This window comes from Onychomys torridus, chromosome 7 (assembly GCF_903995425.1).
Source record: "Onychomys torridus chromosome 7, mOncTor1.1, whole genome shotgun sequence".
Classification (NCBI taxonomy): Eukaryota; Metazoa; Chordata; class Mammalia; order Rodentia; family Cricetidae; genus Onychomys; species Onychomys torridus.
In genome coordinates, this window is record NC_050449.1 from 89,395,586 (window position 1) to 89,417,819 (window position 22,234).

Sequence of the window (22,234 nt, forward strand, 5' to 3'; positions counted from 1 at the left end):
ATGAGCTTTCTTTGACCCTGTGTAAGGCCCTTCTGATCCATTTAACTTGTAGGCAAAAAGGTGCCCTTTTCATGGCTAGTGTTTCATACTCCACAGTTGGCTGCCCATTCACCTGTTGAATGAAGACTCTTTGGCTGGCTTTTAGACTTTAGGTGTTACATGCAAAGCCATGGATATTTATATACAGACCGCTGTGCCAATGCAAGCTTTCATTTCTCTTGTGTAAGTATCCAGGAGTGGATTTGCTGGATCGTGTGGAAAGAATGTTTTACTTTGTAAGAAAACTATCAACCGTTTCAAAGAATGTCTGTACCATCTTACATTCTCATTGGAAAGGTACAAGGCATCCAGTTTTCCCATGCCCTGGCCTGCCCTTGGTGACAGTAGTATTTTCTTTTTAAAAATAATTTATTTGTTTTTATTTTATGTGCATTGGTGTTTTGCCTGCATATATGTCTGTCTGAGGGTGTCAGATCCCCGGGAACTGAAGTTACAGACAGTGGTAAGCCGCTATGTGGGTGCTGGGAATTGAACTCAGGTCCATCTGGAAGAGCAATCAGTGTTCTTAACTGCTGAGCCATCTCTCCAGCCCGACAGTAGTATTTTCTATTGAGCCATTCTGGTAGATATATAGGGACTCCTTTTGCTGATGTACAACAAGGCAGGAATGACGTTTGGGACTACTGATCCTGGGTAGGATGCTCACTGAAATGCTCTCAGTTTTGCCTTTTCTGGCAACTGTCAACAGGGCAATTTCTGCTGCCTGGCATTTTGATAACGGGAAATGGCTGGTCTCTTGCCTGGGGTGAGCCTTCAGGCTTGCTCAGGTGCTCCTGGCTGTGGTGATGGATATCCCCATCAGGAACTGCTAAACCTCTTTGAGCCAGTGACCCCTTGGACTAGTGGTGCCTGCTTCTATAGGACAAGAAGGGTGATTCAAATTCATGAAGAAGGGACAGAGTTTTCTTGGGCTAGAACCTTCCTGCTGCTATGGTCATAGAATGTGTAGATGCCCCTTTTCATGGTGGAGGTAGGGCATGGAGTCAGCACAGATGAGTATGAGGAGGGCCACCAGCAGTACCTGCCAATCAGAAGACCTACTGAATACTTTTTGCTTTTGGGCTTCCGGCTCTATGACCACATAGGACTCTCCAATGGGATGTATAAACTCTCTAGATGTCATGGCTCTGATTTCTCTCTCCCACCGCTTAGTTGTATGGAGGCACAATCCTCACCAGTTTCCTAGCCCAAGGATGCAGTCCTTTGAGTGACCAGAATGTCCTGTATCAGAAGATGCCTCAGCCATGAAAGTTCTGAAGGGGCGATGCAGAGGTGGTTCAGTGGTTAAGAGCAATTGCTCTACTTATAGGGGATCTGAGGCTCTCTTCTGACTTCTGAGGGCAGCAGGAATATCCATTCATGCCAGCAAACACTCACATGCATAAATTAAAATAATTCTAAAAAATGTTTGTTTTGAGACAGAGTCTTACTATGTAGCTCTGGCTGTCCTAGAACTCACTATGGTAGACCAGGCTGCTGGCCCCAAACACAGAGATCTGCCTTTCTCTGCCTCCTGAGTGCTGGGATTAAGGGTGTGCACCACTACGCCCAGCAAAAACAAACAAACAAACAAACAAACAAACAAAACCAACAAAAATCCCACCATCACCACCACCAACAACAAAACCATTAAATTTTAAATTTTGCAAGACAACAGGAACGTGAGGCTCATACAGAGCAGACATAGTGAGGACATGGAATAATTACCCTAGTCATCCCTGGACTATTAGTGTTCATCAGCTGAGCCCCAGACTTGAGGGAGAGCATAAACACCACTAGAATCCATGCTTATCATTGCTTGTACTCATACATTTGGACTAGAAAGCCAAGAATCAAGAGTTACCAATGGGGATGAGGACAGCCCTTGGGCAATGGGGACATGTGCAGAAGTGGAGACACTTGGTGATAACATCAACTTCTCTGGTGTCTAAGCATGGAGATGGGCACATCTGATTCTCCAGTGTCTAAGCATGGAGATGGGCACAGCTGAAGTGCTGCCGTTGGGTTTTGTTCTTCACCAGCTGAGGGTGTGGGTATGGAGAGGCACGGAGGAACTACACAGAGGTTTATGGTATCTGAATGTGAACAGGGGGACCTTTGATGGGGAGCAGTCTGTAAGGTAGAATTTGAAAGGCAAACAACAGTGACACACACCTTTAATCCCAGCACTCAGGAGGAGGCAGAGACAGGTAGATTTCTGAGTTTGAGGCCAGCCTGGTCTACAGAGACTAGCCAGGGTTACACAGAGAAACTCTGCCTCAAAACAAATAAACAAATAAACAAAAATGAAAGGCAGATGTTGGGATGTGCCCCTTTGGCAGTTGAGGTAGGAGAACGAGAGGAAGTGTGGGGCTATCAAAAACCATCATGTGTCTGGTGGGTGTGGGTTAATGGTTTCTGCAGTGTTTTTCGGATGCAGTGGGCCATTATGCTTCCTCTCAGATGACAGAGCTTTTAAGTCTTGCTTGGGTTTGCTCAACAGGTTCTCTGCGACTACTGTTTCTCTGGCTTCTAATTTCCCATGCTCCAGTCCCTGCTGTCTGGCTCACTGGTCCCACTTTCCTGGTGAGAAGGCTTAGACATAGCACCTTTCAGATTCCACAGACACCCCCGTGGCTTGGAACTTCATCACAGTCTTCCTGGGGGTGGGCTCCACACCAAACCCTTGTTCTGTTGTCTTTCCTTCATGTCTCCCAACCTGAGATCCGCCCCCACACTCAAGCCTGGCACTTGCCACAATGCTGCTCTGCTGTCCTGGTTTCTGCCTCTAGACCCACTGTGGCTCGGTTCTGCAGGAAAGTAGCTTATAGATGCTCTCTGAATGACTGTCCTAGCTCCTCCTAAGTCCACTTCAGGGCTCAGAGGTCACGGGGTCTGGCATCACTAGGTGACCAAGAGGATGACCTGGGCCCCTCCCAAGGTCCAAACTGTATGTGTGTATCCTGAGGTATGACCCCACCTATCAGAGAAGAGACACAGTCTCCTCCGCTGAGGCAGGAGCCCTTCAGGAGCTGGCCTTCTTGTCGGCTCTTTTTGTCTGCTACCAGAAGGTTGGGCATCTTTGGGTCCTCCGTCTAGGTCCCCCTCTGCCAATAAATCTCTGGGTGATCATTAGGAGGCAAATGATTATGTTTACAGTACTTCTCTCCTATTTACAATCAGCTGTCCTGGTTCTCTAGCTAATAATCATCTTCATGCTGTAACATACCAGATAAAGCTGAAACTCAGAAGCCAAAAAGAATCTTTAGTCTCTCATTCAGATGTGTGCTCTGGTTTGGTACAGTTTTTCCTCCAGAGTTGACGTGCTGGAGGCTTGGCCCTCAGGGTGGCGGTGTTGAGGCAGTGGGACCTTGAAGAAGTGAGGCTCTCAGAAGGTAACTGGGTCATGGGGGCATTGCCCACTGAAGGGATTACTGCAGGTCTTGTGAGATGGGATTAGTTTCCTTGAGAATGGTTGCTGTAAATAAGCCTGACACCTCTCCTGGATCCTGCCTCTCTGTCTAACAGGTGCTCCCACCGTGGTGACATCATTTGCTAGAGGCCCTCACCAGAGGAGAGCCGATGTTGGCACTGTGTTCTTGAACTTCCAGAATTATAAGCTAGACAAATATCTTTTTAATGATATATTTATTCACCAGGTGTTTTGTTATAGCAATACAGACTATGACAATGTGCCAGCTCAGAGTTCCCTAACTTTCTTCTGTGTAGTAAATGCCTATGGAATTGATTAAGTATCGACTAGACACAACGTGTAAGTAGTTCAGGCTTTGATGTATATGGGAGTAGGAAGTGTGTGTGTTAAAATGTATATTCCCGCTATTTGAAAGATATCAGGTGATTCTCAGACACGGTTAGTCAGAGTCTCCGTGGAGTGATACGGATACACCTAAAATGTCTGGGACTGCCACCAGAGCTTCTGTTGTCACAAGGACCTAGGAGCATACATTTTCATCCCCGTTCGGTAGAAGAGGACTGGGTTCTGAAATAGACACTGATGCTTTTCTGGAACAGGATTTACTAATTGATGACCTCAAAAACAGATCGTTTAACTTCACACTACACTTTCTGGGCATTTATCTGAAATTGCCCATAAGGATTTACCTTCAAGAGTGTTTACATATTTGTAACAGTGGTACACCAGAGACAATCAAAATATCCATTTAAAAAATTGGCTAAATTAAAATATACCCATGCAAAGCTAATAGTCATTTAAAAAAAAAAACAACAAAAAACAAAACTAAAACAACAACAAACTAGAAAGCAGTTTTTCTTATATGGAATGGAAGAAGGAAGAGAAGTGTTGAAATAAAGTTGAAAGTCCAGCTGAGCATAGCCCAGCTGCAGATGGAGGATGCAGCCTGTCCCTGGGGAAATCTTAAGCTTCTTCTTTCACAAGATTCCTTGGTATAGTTGCTGTCATGAACTTTAGTCAACGAGAAAGGTCTTTCACAGACTACTTCCTTCCTCCTGTCACTCAGGATAATAGCCTATGAGATTCTGGACAGAAGGGTGATCCCAATCACATGAGACAGACTGACTGCACTCCCTTTTTTTTCAGTTTTTTGTTTTGTTTTGTTTTGTCTTTTTGGTTTTTTGAGACAGGGTTTCTCTGTGTAGCTTTGTGCCTTTCCTGGAACTCGATCTGTAGACCAGGCTGGCCTTGAACTCAGAGATCCGCCTGCCTCTGCCCACCCCCCCAACAGTGCTGGGATTAAAGGCGTGCGCCACCACCGCCCGGCCTGACTACACTTTTGCCTGTAGCTTAGGAAGCACAACCCAAGACCAGTGCTTCCAGGAGGGTTAGTGTCACCTGTCAGGTTCTAGAATCGCTTAGGACTCAGGCCTCCGGGTATACCTGTGATCACTTACAAGTTAGCCTCTGAGAATGTCTGCGATAGAATTTATCTTGATTAGGTTCATTCTTGTGGGAAGACCCATCTTAATTACGAGCAGGACCATTCCCTGAGTGGGAATCCTGCACTTCATGAAATGGAGAAGGCAGACTGGGAGGGACCATTCATTACTCTCTGCTCCCTGCTTGTGGATGTGCTGTGTCAGGCTGTTCCAGGCTCTCATTGCCTGGACTTTCCTACCACAATGGACTATCCCAGACTGAGGCAAAATAAATCCCTTCTGCTTTAACTGGCTTTTGTCAGGGTATTTTATCACAGCCACAGAACTAAGGTTGCTTCCCTGGAGTGGACATCAAACCACCTTGTTCCAATGTGTTAGGACCCTCTGTAGAATTCCAGGAACCATCTCTTGGCACAGACAGGACTCAGCCAGTTTCTCTCCAAGACTTTAGTGAAGCTGGCTGCCTTTTGAGCTTCTGGCCCACAGTCAGGCTGTATCAAGGGGCTTTGAAGTAGTTAGTCGTTCCATGCATTTTGGTTAGGCATCTAGCTAAGGATCACAGATTTGAGGCGATTCAGAGAGAATTTTTCTTTTTTCAAAACAGCTGTACTCCATAGCAATCTACAAATCAAAGACACCAACACTGACCATGAAGTGGCAATGGTTCTCACAAGCGCGCTGACTTAGCCTTCACGTTCCTACGTCCAAACCATCCTGCACATGAAACCTCACTCACTTTAAGGGTCTCAACGCTGTAGTTTAAACAGAACAAAACGCTGTTTTGGAGGTGAGAAGGAGCTTTAAAGTTCTGGTAAAAACCAGAGGCTTCTTGAGTTAACAATAAAACCCCAAAGTCTTTTGTGTGGTGTTTTCCAAATTGGTTCTTGACGAGAACTAGGGGATTTCAGTGTAAGAAATGACAAAGCCCAATTACTATGAACTCTTAGCTTTCGTAAATATGACGTGAGCTCATTGCAAAATTCTCTAAAAGGGTAACAGGGCATTCATAATGCTGAATTCTCCAGGAAGAAGGGAGTTAGCACGTCTGTGCTTTGAGAACGATAAAACCCCTAAGGTCAAATAACCAAGCAGCCCAGATGTTGCCCATGTGAGGCTGCTGTGTTCAACTTGTCAGTGTGCATCATGGATAAACAAGGTCAGGCAAACATCTTCAGGTGACCTAACTCTGCAAAGACCATGGTATCTCCAATGTGAATTACACAACTCGTGTAATTAAAGTGGGAAAATAATAAAATACAAGATGGAAGTGAAACAAACTTATGAAAGCCCTTTCTTCCCTGTAAGATCTATTTTGATGCCATTTAAAAAATGTCAAATATTAAAACATGGATTGTGTCCTTGTACACAATCCTGCCTTGCTGCTGCTGTCTCTGAGGTCACCCCACCTGCCGCCCTAACATTGTCAAGTGGTCATGAGGCTCTGTGGCTTTCTTTCAGACATCACATGTTTACAGTAGTGAAATTCTGGTTTCTTGATTTGGTGGTCACACACCTCTGCTTGTTATACAATGTAGCTAAAAATGGCAGAAATCCCTTCTGTATCAATTTGGTATGCAATATGTGTTGAGGGGATCCTATCAGATGGTAGCTGAAATTAACAAGCCATGATTAGTCAGTGTGAAGGTTAGAATTTGAAATGCTCCCTCATGGGCTCATGGGTTGCACACAGGGCCCTCAGCTAGTGTAATACTGGGAGGTTCTGGAAGCTTTGGCAGATGGAACCTGGGAGAAGCAGGTGAGTGAGGGTGTGTCGTCACAACTAGACTCTACCCTGGTCCCTCCATAGATCTCTTTCTGCTTCCCAGCTACAGTGAGACGCTCCTCTGCTACACATTGCCGCTCCCACAACATTCTGCTCAGGAGCACAAACCTCAACCACCACCGAGTGAACTCTCCGGAACCGTGAGCCTAAATAAATGTCTCCTCCTCCAGCCACTCTTCCAGGCATCTTGTCACAGTGAGAGAAAGTAACCAATGCAGCCCATCTCCTAAGTGAGTGGACCGTGACAACACTCGTCCTGACTGTGGCCTTGGGCTCTGTGTTTCCTGAAAAACTGTTAAGCTGGGACTTTGGAGACCTTGTGCTCATCTTCATCTTATTCCTTCAGATGTCTGCTTCCAGTGGGCAGTGCATTCCCACACTCAGTATGCTTTACTCTTCACTCTCTTGTCATCTCAGACTGCTCAGCAGACACTCTACGGCCTCAACAACCCCAGAAAGTGGACTTTCAGAGGTGGAAGTATTTTTGAAAAACAAGAAACCATCAACTTGTTATTTATTCAGCCCACTCCCGATATGAAGGCACTAACGGCAGTCTAAGAGGCTGTCAAATCAGCCAGATTTTTCCACACAATGGACAATGGTCACTCTTCAGGGTGGGGATGTGGGAGCCAGGAATAGCAAGTCCAGTAGCAACATTTAATCTCCTTAGATAGATACTGACCATGAAACTAGAGAACTATGTACCATGTAGCCCGGGCACGATACTGGAATCCTTTCCTCACATTTACCAGTGAGGAGAGAATTCTACAAAGACCAGCAATGGCTAAAAATCTACATAAATTATAAAGTGATACAAGGCTCTCCAAATAGGGCTCACAACTTTGCCCTTCTTGTTTCAGTAGATGAGACTTCCTGAAAAGAAATACCCAGAATTATACATCAGGTATATTTTTTTATATTTTGTGGGTTAATGCATTAATGTTCCTGCCCAAGTCTTTCATAGTCTATATTAAAATATTTTTCAGATAGTTTTACTTGAAGGTCTCTTCTTAGAGGACCTCTCACTAGTTAAGCATCACAGGACCTGCTACAGATTGGGTAAAATAGTCTTCCAAAGTCTCCAGGACCGGGCAGAACCATGAGCTCGGTCGGGACTCCAGGAACATTCCTTTAGATTACTGCAGCTCACAGTCATGGGAGTAGAGTCCCACTGAGAAATTCCAGCTAGTTTGCTTGACTCAAGAACACGAAAGGAACAAAGCCAGAAACAACCTAGAACGAGAGGATAGAGGCAGGAAAAATAAGGGGGAGGTGCCCTCCTTGTTTTACTGGCCACTGGCAACAGTGATGTGTCTACCTCGAATCTTAGGATTAGAATGGACAGAGGCATCTTGGGAAGTTTCTCTGACTGTTGTTTCCCTCATGGCTAGATAAAACCCGCAGGTATCCAATAGGGAATTCTCCATGTCTCCTGATTTTTGCTGTTGTTTTGAAGTAGGGTCTTGCTATATAGCCCTGGTTGGCCTGGAACTCACTACATAGGCCAGTTGGCCTTGAACTCATGAGCAACCCTCTTGCCTCTATCTTCTGCCTGGGCTTACAGATGTGCACCCTATATACTTGGCATTCTAATCTGCTTTTCTAAGTTTAATTTTTATTTTATGTGTATACACCTGCTACTTATTTGTCTGGAAGTATGTTTGTGAACCATGTGTATGTCTGGTGCCCAAGGAGCCCAGAAGAAGACACTGGATCCTCGGGAACTAGATAATTCCAGATAGATCCAGTTCCCGAGCCCATGTGTACTGGGAACTGAACCTGACCTCTGCAAGGGCAATAAGTGAGCTTTCTCTCCAGCCCATCACCTAATCCACCACCACCAACCCTGCCACAAACACTTCTCTACTCTACAAGCCTTATATTTGAGCATTTCCAAGTCTTCACATTCAGTGCCGAAGAGAATTACCTTCCTCCAGAACCTTTCCACAGTTGTCTCTGAGAAATGGTTTCTCTGTGTAGTTAGCTATAGTCATGTGCCTGGGTTTTAGTCAATGGCATGTGGAGAAAGGTTATGTGTACCACTTCAACCCATAAGAACCTCCCACAACATACACTCTTTAGGTTCTTTGCTTTTTCTACTGCCGACAAAGATGCACCCTGGTGACTTTGAAAACCACATGCTGCAGATAGCAGAGCCTCCTTCAAACTTTGCATTTTTTTTTTTGTTAGTGTTTGTTGATCATCAAACCAAGGAGTACATCCCCACTGAACTGCATCCCCAGTCTTGCATCCAAAGGAATGCATGGAAGAGAGTTACCCCAGTTAACCTGCACTGTCACGTGATCAAGGAGTAAACTCTGTTGTGTTAGAGCCAATCTATATTTGGGGTCTATGGTAGCAATTAGCCTATTGTGACACATATCCCCTTTGACACAGCTGTTGTCATTGTGTGCAGAAGCAGCTGTGCCCTGTACCCTTTTCTTTATTATCCTAAAAATGGGGGCGGGGGGGAGTAGAATTAGAGACTTGAAAGTAGGGACTCTTCAGGGACAGATGACACTTACCCAAGTATTTGTCACACAGCACTCAGTTCTTTCAGCCAGAGGAACAGCAGGCTGGCACAGCCTCACTTCAGGACAGTCTGATCTGTAAAATTATATTTAAAAAGTAAAACACAAGGCCTACCAAACATATTAAAGTGTGATAGTTAATCTCAAACGATGTTAGTTCACAAAGGAATTTGTGTTTCTCGATAAATGACAAACTTCTGCATTGCCTTAAGTAAGGGCTGGTTTCTGAAATACACGCCACCACATTAGCGCATGAAGAACAGACTTCATATGCTGAGGCAAATTCACAGAACAGAGACGCTCACTCAGGAGGGGACTCGAGAAGCCAGAAGAACTGAGATATAGCTCTATGCCTGTCTGCTCTGAGGCTCTCATTCACGTGAAAAATATTTTTTCATAGAAACCGAAATTTCTTGAGTAGAAACTTCCAGAACTCATAAATGACAGGTTATGCAAAGACCTAGGAGACTTTAGATAAAATTAAAACAGATGAACTACGTTTCACCTCTGCTTAACGGCCCCGTGGCAACGTAAGTGAAAATGAAAAACTGTAAACAGGACAGCAAAGAGATAATGGATGTGCATCAGCCAGAGCGCGGAACATGCTCTCAAGGCAGGCAGGCTGTGAACCCTTGTGTACCAGGACTGCCATTATCCCTCCCCCACTCCACCTTGCCCCCACAAGGTGTGGAAATACTGTTGGACTGACGGAGCACACGTATGCCTAGAACGGGACTTGTTTTATGCCTGATCAGCCCATAGAAGATCCAGGAAGCAAACTGTCCAGGACTCCAAACAAGTATTTTGGCCTCCTTCTTGAAACAGAGCTCAGGTGGGCAGAGAAAACAAGAAGCCTGAACCCAGTAGGACATTCTCCCCAGGGTTTCAGCATGAGTAGCTTTTGTTTCTAGGTTCTTGTTTGGCCCCATGGGGAAGAGAGAGAGCAGGCCCCTCTGAGGCTGTATTTAGAGGGTGTCCCAAAGGCAGTCCCCACTCCCCCCTCTGGGCCAGGGCCTGCCAGGCCTGGCTCCGAGGAGCAAGATGGCGCCCACAGTGTTGGGCCTTGACTGAGGGGCTGAGGGGCCTTCACTTACTCAGAGGTGCTGGCTCCTCTGAAGCCCAGCCGCTGCCAACTCCCTGGGCTCAGAAGTCATCACTGCATTCTTCCTCTGGATTCCTCAACTCCTGGTTGAGATCTTCGACAGGTAATTTTCTCATGATGTCACTCATGCGGACTGCTTACAGTCGATTTACAAGTAAAGCCCTCCTGAAGGCTTGAAGAAGAAGAAGAAGAAGAAGAAGAAGAAGAAGAAGAAGAAGAAGAAGAAGAAGAAGAAGAAGAAGAAGAAATTAAGGTGGATTGTGGGGAAATGGAGAGAGTACAGCAGAGGCCTCCCTGTTTTGAGATTTGCTGCAGCTATGAGAACCACTCCCTGGTCAGGTTCCTGGCTGCAAACGGAGGCCAGTGGCAGGGCGTGGGTGACGTCAGGGCCAGGCCTGAGTCATAGCCAGTGGCCCGGCGGCTGCCCTGCCACTCGGAAAGGGACAAAAGGAACCTTTGATGTCCAGAGGCCCTCCTCTCTCGCAGGCTGGCTGCAGCGAACAGCAGGCCAGAACATTCCAGCTGTCTCCCCACCCCGCCCGCCCTTCCTCCTTCCGGAACAGTCCCAGACAGATTCAACAAGGCAGCCCTGAAGGACATCGCCCTCCTGTACAGCTAAGGCATGGCCACTCTCTGTAACTGAGAAGAAGCAGGGAAGAACAGGGTTCCCCCCAGGACCCTCTCACTTCCTGTCTGTGATGTGCCTCCCTCCTTGTGGTGCTCACCTTAGCACAGAACTCTACTGGTATTTAAAGACTCGGAAAGATGAACTCACTGTCACCATCCCCGGGGGGGAGGCCTCCAGGGCTCAGGGGTGTGTTTGCGTCTGCATGTGCTGTGGAGGCAGGCCTCAGGTCTCCGCTGTTCCTCCTGAGTCTAAGTGACTTTCCTCTTAGAAGACATAGTCATACCCCAGTACCTGGCATGAAGCTCACTAAGTACACCATGAATGAGTGAGTGAGTGAATGAATGAATGAATGAATAGGTGGAATCTTTAAAATAAATGTGAAGGGCATATATTGAAAACTTATGGTGAATGTTTAAGTCTCCACGGTAAGTACTTTATGACAATATTTCACTTACTATTTTGACAAAGCTGTGGATGAGGAAATAGATGAGGAAATGGGTTCTCAGAGAAATAAAGACCTTCTTTGATGTCTCACAGCTAATCAGTGGCAGAGCCTAGGCAGTCAGACCTCCCATTCTCTTTTAGCCTCCATGTTGAGAGGCTGGGGTGAATGAAGGGGGACTGACTGATGTACTTTCCAGGAGAAGAAAGAAAAGAAAAAGATGGTCTGGAAACCTGACCCTACAAGAACATGACAGAACCATCAGATGTGTTCTGTCTAGGGGAAGTAGGCCTCCTGTCCTCTTGATGAGCCAATGCCACCGCTGAGGCATGACAAGTGAGCAGTCTGTCCGGAGAAGCTGGAGGCATATGACAAAGCCAGGGAAGCCCGGTGGCCCAAGCTCTGGGGTGTGGTGAAGAGCCACAGTGGGCAGAGTGCTGGACTCCATGTGCAGGGGTGAAGGACCCGTGAGATTAAAGGGAAGAGTCTGTGCAGGTAGGAAGGCCAAGGGGAAAGCGACAAGCTAGTGCCCTCGAGAACTGGGAGGCCAGATCAGGAGTTGAAACAACAACCGTGTTTTCAGAGGATGAGAAGGGGCCTATACCTAACGATCTTCTGTTATTTCCGCCCCACTGGGAATGGCCAGGACACAGCAGGAGCCCCAGCCATGTTCTGCTGTCACACCAAGGCAAAGGGGTGGCAGGAAGAATGTGTGCTCAGGAGTCAGGCCCCTGCAGGATGAGCTCCTTGGCACCTTCCCGCGGTGGCTTGTGATTCTGTCCCGTACTTTTCCACAGCTCCCAAATGCCTCATTTCAAGAGGAAGACAAAAGCCAGGAATTTCCAGCCCTTGGGGAAAGGGACCGGAGACTTTGGTCTCAGTAATATGGTCTCACAGGATTTCCTCCCTCTCTGGAGGCGGGGCAGGGAGACCTCTCTCCATGGCTCACAGAGTCTGCTTCCGATGGCCAGGAGACACCATGTGTTTACCTTTTCATGAGGGCTCTGCTGGACGACACTCAGGAATCACACTTGGTGGTGGAGTTTGGGTCTCTAGGCAGGTGGAATTAGCAGAGAAACGTGCGCGTGCGCGTGTTTCTTCAAGGGAGCAGTGATAGCAAGTCAGCTTGGCTGGCAGTGTCCACCAGAGCCTGACCTTGGCCGAGGAGTGCATTGGGAGTTTCAGGCTTGTATGGTAGAAGGTGTATTTATCCATGTCTGCCCTGTCTACAGAAATGCCACTGGATGCCTCCTTGCTCTGTTTACCCTGGGCCTTGGTGGCCTAGCCTGCTCCATGGACCATGGTCTTTATTTCTTTAGTAAGAAGACTAGAGGTTCATTATTTCCCACTGTGCCTAGTGACAATGCAAACAAAAGAGGGAAAGAAAATAATGAGCAGAAATGATCTGTAAACTTAAGCGAGTGGCAGATCCTTGTGTTTCAGGCACTGTGGTTGATACTAATGGGGGTGGGGGTGGGGGTGGGGCAGGGGGGATAAAGTCAGGGAACTGGACAGACCTTCCACTTAGAGATACAGAGAAGTGGCCTCAGGAGTTCTTCTTGCCTGTACCTCATCTGGGAAACCTACTTGGCTATAATAATATCACTATATACTGCTAATTTTCTGGAAAACTTTTAAGGGTTCAAGGAATTCCCCAGACCTCTCAAATTTGCCACCTCCAGTTTCTCCCTCTTCCTTCAGTCTTTTTAAAAACACAATTAAGAGATAATTTACCTAGCAGAAAGTTCACCCACTTAGAGTGTGCAATTCAATAGATTTTAGTATATATCTGCATGTATTTCGTATGTTTACATACACATCGTCTACTTTTGTAACATTTTTGTCATATACCCCCTGCAAAGACACATTGTACATTTCAGCCACAGGCAACCATCAACATACCTTCCAGCTTGAAGGATTTCCCTCCTCTGGACATTTCACACAAATGGAATAATGCAGTATATGGCCTGTCATTGACTGGCTTTTTCATTTAGCATGATGCTGTCAAGGTGTGTCCATGTGGTAGACTATTTCCTTGCCTATTCCTTTTGTGTCTGAATAGTATTCTACGGCATGAATAGAAGACATTTTGTTTATTATCTTTGAATCAGTTGATGAAAGTTTGAATTGTCCCACCAGTTTGTTTTCTTTTTTTTGTACAGTACTAAAGATTGAACTAGAGTATCACACAAACTGGCCTCTACTACTGAGCTATTTAAAAATTTAAAAAAATTTAATTTAATTAAAAAAAATTTCTTTCTTCTATTTCAAGCTGGTTTTGAGTTCGCCCTGTGTCCCAGGCAGACTTTAAACTTAGAGCTCTACTACATCAGCCTCCTGAGTGGCTGAGGTTACAGGTCTGTAGTACAAGTACACTTTTGAACTATCATGAACAATATTGCCATGGACACTGGCCTATAATGTTGTTGTTGTTGTTGTGTGTGTGCGCATGCGTGCTTGAGCTTAAGGTTTTGTTTCTCTTGGGCTGATGTCAAGGAGTATGATTGCTTAGCTGTGTTAGTTACTTTTATTGTTGCTATGAATGTATTATAGGGAAAAACTAAGAAAATTTCCATTGTGGCTCACAGTTTCAAAGGGTTCAACCAATGCTTGCTTGGCTCTGTGTTCTTGGGTAGTAACATCAGGGTTCTAGGAACATGTAGCAGGTAGGAAGCAGAGAGGAGGGAGGGAGAGCCTGGGGAGAGATGGCTCAGTCAGCCAAGTGTTTGCCAGGTACACATGAGAACCAGAGTTTGAATTTCTAAAACCTATGTTAAAACAAAACAAAATAAAAAACAGGCAAGTGAGGCAAACACCTGTAATCCCAGAGCTCTGGGAGCGGAGACAGGGGAATGTCTGTGGCAAGTGGCTACCTAGACTAGTTGGAACTGGCGGGCTTCAGGTTTAGTGAATCAGTAAATGAAGTGGAAAGTGGTTGAGGAAATCAATGTCAACTTCAAGCTTTCATGTGTCCATGCACACATATGTGCACATGCACTCCCATGTGTCCACACACATATACACCATGTAGATACATATGCAGAACCAAACCCAAATATACTATGTAAGGATTTTAGAAGAATGAATGGGAACAAGAGAAGTCCAGCTATAAGATATCCACAGGGCCCACCCCATTGATCTATTTCCTCCAGCTGAGACCTACTTCTTAAAATTCCCAGAACCTCCCCAAATAGTGCCACCCACTGGGGATCTAAGGCTTTCACATATGAGCCTGTGGGAACATTTCATTTTCAAACCATGACACGGAAGCTGTGGAAACTCCATGCTAACATTTCTGAGGAACTTTTGAACTGTTTCGCAAAATACCATCTCCTGTTACACTCCCACCGGTCATGTGTGAAGTTTCTGATTTCCTGGTATCTGCATCACTAGTTCATTGTCTCTCTTGGATTATAGCCATCCCAGTGTCCCACTGTGGCTTTGAATTGCATCTACCTCAGGACTAATGATGTGAAGTACTTTTCATGAGCAAGCTGACCATTTGCATATCTTCTCTCAAGAACTGTCGGTTCAAATCCTACATCCACCCCTAAACTGCCTTGTGTGTGTGTGTGTGTGTGTGTGTGTGTGTTTTAATCTTTGAGTTGTAAAGGCTCTTTATATTTTAAGTCTATTCTGGATATAAATTTATATTTCATATTATCTCCCTGTCTATGGTTGTTTTATCACATGGTTTAAAAATATTTATTATTTTTTATTTGTGTGTGTGTGTGTATGTGTGTGTGTGTGCATGTATGTGAAAATCATGTGTATGCAGATGCCCTCAGAGGCCAAAAGAAAGTGTTGGGGCTGAAATTACAGATAGCTGTGAGCCACCTGACATGGGTACAAGGAATTGAACTCAGATCCTCCAAGAGAGCAGCCAGTGCTCGTAATCCCTGAGCCATCTTTCCAGCTCTTTCTTCACATGCTTTTTTATTCTTTTAAAATTTTTATTTTATTGTGTTTTTATTATTTATGTGTATGTGTGCATATCTGCATAAGCATATGTGCACACTTGTGTGCATGGGCTCACAGAGGCCAGAAGAAGGCATAGGATCCCCTGGAGTTGGAGTTACAGGCTGCACAATATGGATGCCAGGCACAGACCACTAGTCCTCTGCAAGAGCAGCAAGGCTCATAGCTGATAGACCAGCACTTCAGCCCCATGTTTCTTCACATTCTTGATGTTATCTGATGCAGAAGAGCTTTACATTTGGAGAAGTACAAATTCTTGTTCTCTTTTTATCACTGGTACTTTTCACGGCAGAGTTGGGAAACCTTTGTCTAACCCAAGGTCATGAAGATGCCGCCTGAGTTGCCTGTAACAGTCTTCCTGGGCCGCTTCTCAGGCTTAGCTCTATGAACCGTTTCAGGTGGTGTGAGGTAGAAATCCAAGTTCAGTGTTTTCATGTGGATGTCCCATTGTCCCAGCATCAATTATTGAAGACTGTTCTCACAATGATAGTGCACATTTAAAACTGGCCTAAAATAGAGTTTATTTGAAGGACAACCTATTCTTTCCCCTACAGAATTGTCTTTACTCCTTTGTAAGTTGACTAGTTGTAATATCAGTGATTTTATTTCTGGTCTCTTAATTTTCATCCCCTTATTCTAAGTGTCTTTATGCTGGTACCACACTAGTCTGCTTACAGCGGATGTGTAAGTTTTCAAAGTTTGAAAGTTCCTGTCCAGCAGCTTTGTTCTTTTTCAACATCATTTTGGTTATTCTGGGTCCCTTGCATTTTTATGATTTCCCCTCTCCCCTTTTCTTTCTCTTCCCCTCCCTTCCCCTTTTCTTTTGCTCTTTCCTTTTTCTTTTTCTATCATTCTTTTCTAAGAACAGTAAGAGTGTTCCTTGCAATGCCTCACGGGGCTGTGTCTAGAGTACTGGAAGCTTACCTCCCTGTGTCCTACAAACAGACCTTGAGAGCTTGTTTGGAGGTTCTTATGAGGGAGCATGGCTACTCATATACCCTTGACCAAAGCATGGTCTCTTTATCAGGGAGAATTGTCCTCTTCAATCAACAGGAAGCTTCCTGAGGGAAACACACAAAGGACGGGGGCAGTCAAATTGCAGAATCAACTCTGACAAATAGTGGGCTAACAGGCATCACAACCAGTTCACACTCACGTCCCTCAGATCTGAAATTAATTATTAATCCACACCTGCACTTTTCACGGGGTGTCTCACACCTTACACACTGTTCAGAGCGCCATGGTGCTCCTCGGTGGTCCTCCCTGCTTCCCACAGCTCCAGCTGCCTTATTCCCAAGCTCCTTATGAAGCTCCTCACTCCAGCCCAGCCCTAACCAGTGTTTCTCTGGTTCTGCTTCTGTCCAGTTCTTTTGCCCATGGAGCAGGAAAAACTAGACTGGAAAGGCCAGACCTCTTTAGCAGGCAGCAAGAACAAAATCAAACTCATTCCCACTTAGTTTATGACGATTGCCATGTAAGCGCTTAGTACAACGTCTGTTGTGTGGTAAAGGACAAGCATTCGGTAAGTGTTGCATTTTGATTTCTGTAGTCGATATTTGACTTTCTGTAGTATACTGTGACCACTTGTCCCTGCTGTTAATGGTGTGGGGTTTGGATGCAGTCTAGGAGCTGGTGCCCAGTGGTTCCCTTCATATTTGAGGATTTTGAATGTGGAATTGTCCTACCTGAATTGTGCCCCCTGAGGTCAGTCCCTGGGAAACTGAAACAAGGTAATATCTGGGACCCCCCCGAGTGACTTGCGGGATCATATCCTGCCTACTCCCCGATCAGTGTGAGGAATTAATGCCCCCTGCCCTCCTCCACAGACCTGAGCACACTGCTTTCCTTTAATGTCTATTCTTGGGGTGCCCCTCCCGTCCTCCGTAGACATGAACACACGGCTTTCCTTCTACTATCTATTCTTGGGGTGCCCCTCCCGTCCTCCGTAGACATGAACACACAGCTTTCCTTCTACTATCTATTCTTGGGGTGCCCCTCCCATCCCCCCCAGACCTGAGCACACGGCTTTCCTTCTACTATCTATTCTTGGGGTGTCCCTCCCGTCCCCCCCAGACCTGAGCACACAGCTTTCTTTTTACTTATTTATTCTTGCAGTACTGGAGCGTGCCTAGCATGTTACAAAGCCCTGAGTTCAATCTCCTCGTAACCTCCCTCTGGGGACCTTGTTCCCTTCTGTTTCAGGCTTTAAAGTGATTGATAGATGGGGGCTGGGGAGATGGCTCAGCAGTGAAGAGCACTTGGTTGTTCTTACAGAGGACCAGGGTTTGGTTTCCGGCCACCCACATGGGGAGCTCACAACTGTTTAACGTCAGTTCCAGGGGAATATGACATCTCATTTGACCTCTGTGGCACCAGGCATGCTGTGGTACACATGCATACATGCAGACAAAACGTTCATACACATAAAATACAATTTTAAAATATTAAACCATTTTAAGTGCTTAAAAGATGGTTTTAGAGGAATAGCCATTTTTTTAATTGTACATAAGGCTAGGCAGGGGTTGTAACCCCTTGATGTAATTCATACTTGACACTGATGAAGTGGCAGAGAGCCTGAGACTTGATAGGTCATGGACCTAGAGGAAGAAAACCCGCTACTATTCGTCAGCTAAAGGAATATATAAAGGAAATGACGCCTCATGACACAGTGCTCTACCCATAGATCAGTGCGGCATCAACCCTCATCAGAGAAGCTGCTTCTTGAAGTAGATGGGAATTAACACAGAGACCCACAGCTGGACAATGTGCAGAGCGAGGGGCTTTGGAGCACTCAGTCGTAAACGGGGTGTCTTCATCAAGTCATCCCCTCAAGGCTCAGGGGTCCATGCAGAAGAGGAGGCAGGAAGATGGTAGGAGCCAGAGGGGATGGTGGATGCCAAGGAAATGGTGTCTTCCAGACACAACAGGACAGATGCTGATGTGAACTCACCGAGCGTGGCAGCGTGCTCAAGACCTACACAGAGGCTGGGGATGGGGGGGGGGGAGGTGGGGGGGGGGGGGTGGACACAGAGTCCCACCCTTTACCAAGAAGCTGTTTATAAATGATACCCACTGGCAAAGCGACAGTCAGTTTCCTCTAATGGAGTGTCACTAATGGAGCTTAGGGCTATCAACCCAGTCTAGGGCAGGCCCTGGGTCCAGGAGGAGTTGGCCAACACAAGACAAATTCTATCTTTTGTTTTAACTTTTTGTTTCATTTTGTTTTGTTTTGACTTTTTTTTTGCTTATTTATTTTGATTTGTTTTGTTTGAGAGAGGAGGGGGGATCATAAAATTAGCTGGGTGGGGAGGGTCTGGGAGGAATTGGGGGAGAGGAAGAACATGATCAAAATATACCATAAAAATTTTTAATTTAAAAAAAAGATGGTTTTAGGGACTAGAGTGTTGCTTGGTGTCGACCACTGGCCCTGCATGCCCAATGACCTGGGTTTGATTTTCCATGGTGACAGAAAGGGAGGGGAGGCAGGAAGAGAGGGAAGGAAGAAAGGAAGGAGGAAAAGGAGAGAGAAGGATAAAGGTGGGGTGTTAGAGTAGATCCTTCCCTTCTGTTGAGTCATTTAACTCATAAGAGCGTGGAGGACACCTGCCACTTCCAGCATGAATGGCGGAAACCATGAACTTCAGGATGGAGTCCAGCGAGAGTGGAGGACCAGGAGCCACTACCCTCCTCCCAGAGCTCCTCAGCCAGTTCCTCATTCCCACAATGTGGACACAACTTCCTACTGACTGCTTCTATCTCCTGAGACTCTAACACACCCCGCCGACTCATTTTATTCTCCCAGCTACCCCAGGGAGTAGATGAATCAGATTCAAATCCCCATTTGACCACACCAGGCGACCTCAGACAAGTTCCTAAATGTCTTAGCTCAGTGTCCTCAGCTCTGGTATAGGTAAAACCAGAGAGGCTGAGGATCTTGGCCAACCTCACACAGCCTGGAATTGCCAGTATCAAGAAGAGAACTGGAGTCTCGCCTCCCGGTTTAGATGTTCCACTGGCTCCCCTCATGAAAATTCTTTTTAGAAGGATGATTCATCTGGCTGCCCCAGGAAGAATGTTTTTAAAAGCCAAGATCATTTTGTTCTCCCCACTATGTCTGAAAACACCAGAAAAGCACAAGACAGACATCACTTCGTGTCTCAAGGTTAAGGGTTATCACTCCCAACATCAAAGACTATTCAAAGCCAGAGCTGTCAGAAGTAGAAACCAGCCAAAGCAGAGGGCAAGACCAAGATCCCCGCCTGCTTTTTGCTATTTTTGCCTTTTGCATAGCAGAGTGTCCCCTCTAGTGGCTTTGGTAAAAATAGCCCGTATAAACAAATTACAGCTTCAGCATTGAAGAAGACAGAGAGCTGAGGGTTCTGGGCTTCTCTTCACTGATGAGAAACTGAGGTTCTCAAGCAGAGGTGATTTTTGTCCCCTGTAGAATGTTTGACGACATTTGGAGACCCACCATGTCAGTGGTGCTAATGTGGAGGAGCTCCGGCCAGGAAGTGACGGCTTGCCTGAGACCTGTGACTTCTTCCTAGCTTAGGCAGGCTCAGGCTGAGCATGCAATTTCTTTTTATTAACTCGTACAAATAGCAAGGTAGTGGTGGCACACACTTTTAATCCCAGCACTTGTGTGGCAGAGGTAGGCTGATTTCTGAGTTCAAGGCCAGTCTGACCTACAGAGCAAGTTCTAGGACAGCCAGGACTACACAGAGAAACCAGTCTTGAAAAACTAAAACCAAACCAAACCAAACCAACCAAACAAAAAATTCTTACAAACTTGTATCAGAATTGTTAAAAATCCAAAAGTAATACAGTGATGCATGCTCTCAAATAAAAACAATATAATAAAAGAATTTCTGTTTTCTCATTCCTTTCCATAATCCATGTTAGCATCCATGAGAGTTTGTTACATTGAACTATATTAAAATGCCAACTGGTGACTACTTTGACCAAAATGGCAACTTCCTTTAGTTAAGATGCCCACCTTTTCTCTGTGTACATACTGAAACAATGTCAATGCACATATATGGGAGTCTTTGGCTGTTGGAGTCAACACTTAACAATAATTTTACTGAGTGGACTATGCCTTCAAATCAAAAATAATTTTTTTTCCACGTTTCCATATCACTGGGATGCTCCGCCTTGTGGAGTTAAGATGATCCATGACAGGCATTAAAGACACAGAATTGAATGGTGCATGCCTGAAATTTCACTGCTATGTAGAGAGCTTGGCTCAGGATTATAACTTTCTATAGGCAGTACTAACTAGAAATGAATAACATTATTTTTTTGTTGTATTTATTATTTTATGCCAACAGCTGAGTGACTGGTTGGCTCATACATTTGGGAGGGAGGAGGCCTGCCACAATTACAAGGCCAGCCTGGACTACAGAGTGAGTTCCAGATTAGCCTGGCCTACAGAGTGAAAGCTTGTCTTGAAAAAAAAATAATGTAAAAAGAACAGGAAAAAAAAGACTGTTTATAAGAAATAATGTAATATATGTAATATTGTCTTGAGGGGTGAAATTTATATAAAAACTGAAGTAAGAATTTTAATTTGTATTTATTTCTTTTATATGTATGGGTATTTTTTTTTGCATATATGTCTGTGTACCTGGTACCTGGTACCTGCTGAGGCCAGAAGAGCCCATTGGATCCCCCGGAACTGAAGTTATACATGTTTGTAAGCCACCACGTGGGTGCTGGGAATTGAACCTAGATCTTGTGGAAGAGCAGCCAATGCTTTTAACCACTAAGCCACCTCCCTAGCTCACAAAAATATTTTAATGGAACAAGACTAATTGATATTCAGAGTAATAAATCTTGGTATGGCTGATCATGTGTCATTCAACAGTTACAATGGATAAACAAATAGATTTAATTCCAGGAGCTAAAAAAATTATTTTTCTGTTAAAATATTCTTCAGCAAATATTCTTTCATATTTTAATTTCTATTGAATACACTGTCCAAAGTGAGACTGATAGTTTTTATTTTACATATTTTAAATTTTAATAGATGATTTCCACCAAAGTTGAAGTAAGTCATACTTTTAGTCCATGTGGCAATAGATGAGTCAAAGTCTTTCCTCTCATTTGTGACGTCATTGGCTATCATCTGACTAGATTTATGTCTAGTACTTCAGACCACAGACTCTGAAGCCAAACTCACTGAAGTTGCCAGCTAATGGCATGCTTACATTTTCAGGGCTGAGAGTGTCAAGTCCCTCCCACGAGAGCTGCTGTGGGGATTAAGGGAGATTGTATGCATGCAAGAAGAGTGCCTGGATCTTGAAGCCCTCAATACGTGTTAATGTCATAGGAGAATTTGAATCGGAAGCTCTCACCATGTGTAGTACAGGTGAGTTTGAGCAGTTTTATTTGTTTCTGTAAGTTTAGGACCATTTGGATGTCTTCTTTGCAAACTTTTGCCTCTTATCCTTTGACTTTTTCTGTGGACTCACTTGCCTCTTATCATTTTAATATTCAGAATATTTGGGCTCATGTAAGGTATTTACTGAAAATAGATATATCCATTGCAAATAGACCCTTTGTGCCCTCTGTCATTGGGATACATGCTTCTGTAATTAATTATATTAAGAGAAGATGCCTTGGAAAGCAAGAGTATCTTGCAACAAAGAGGGAGAAATCTCGGTACAAAAGTCAGTACTCTAAGTTGATGGAGCAAAAGATAAAGACTTGGGTTCCTGTTAACATGGGTGAGACATGGTCAACGTTAGCCTAACCTACCTCCAGATTTCTTGTTAATAGACAGCGTGTCTCTGTTATATAAGCCATTTGTGGCCCAGTGTTCTTATTTGCAGCCAAGAGATTCATCATTGAGCAT

General features: G+C 45.0%; 1 protein-coding gene and 1 long non-coding RNA gene across 2 annotated transcripts in view; one reads left to right on the forward strand and one right to left on the reverse strand.

Annotated features, from left to right (window-relative positions):
• Positions 1–10,675, reverse strand: part of Zbtb38 (zinc finger and BTB domain containing 38) — a 68,069-nt gene extending 57,394 nt beyond the window's left edge. Inside the window, exons 1-2 of the mRNA XM_036192663.1 lie at positions 10,323–10,675; positions 9,223–9,304 (exon numbers count right to left, since the gene is read on the reverse strand). The gene's annotated coding sequence lies outside the window, so the exon portion shown is untranslated. The remainder of the gene's footprint in view (positions 1–9,222; positions 9,305–10,322) is intronic.
• The window catches only part of LOC118587061, a 99,132-nt gene that overhangs the window by 10,983 nt on the left and 65,915 nt on the right, over positions 1–22,234 (forward strand). Inside the window, exon 2 of the long non-coding RNA XR_004945426.1 lies at positions 21,596–21,748. This is a non-coding gene — a long non-coding RNA (uncharacterized LOC118587061). The remainder of the gene's footprint in view (positions 1–21,595; positions 21,749–22,234) is intronic.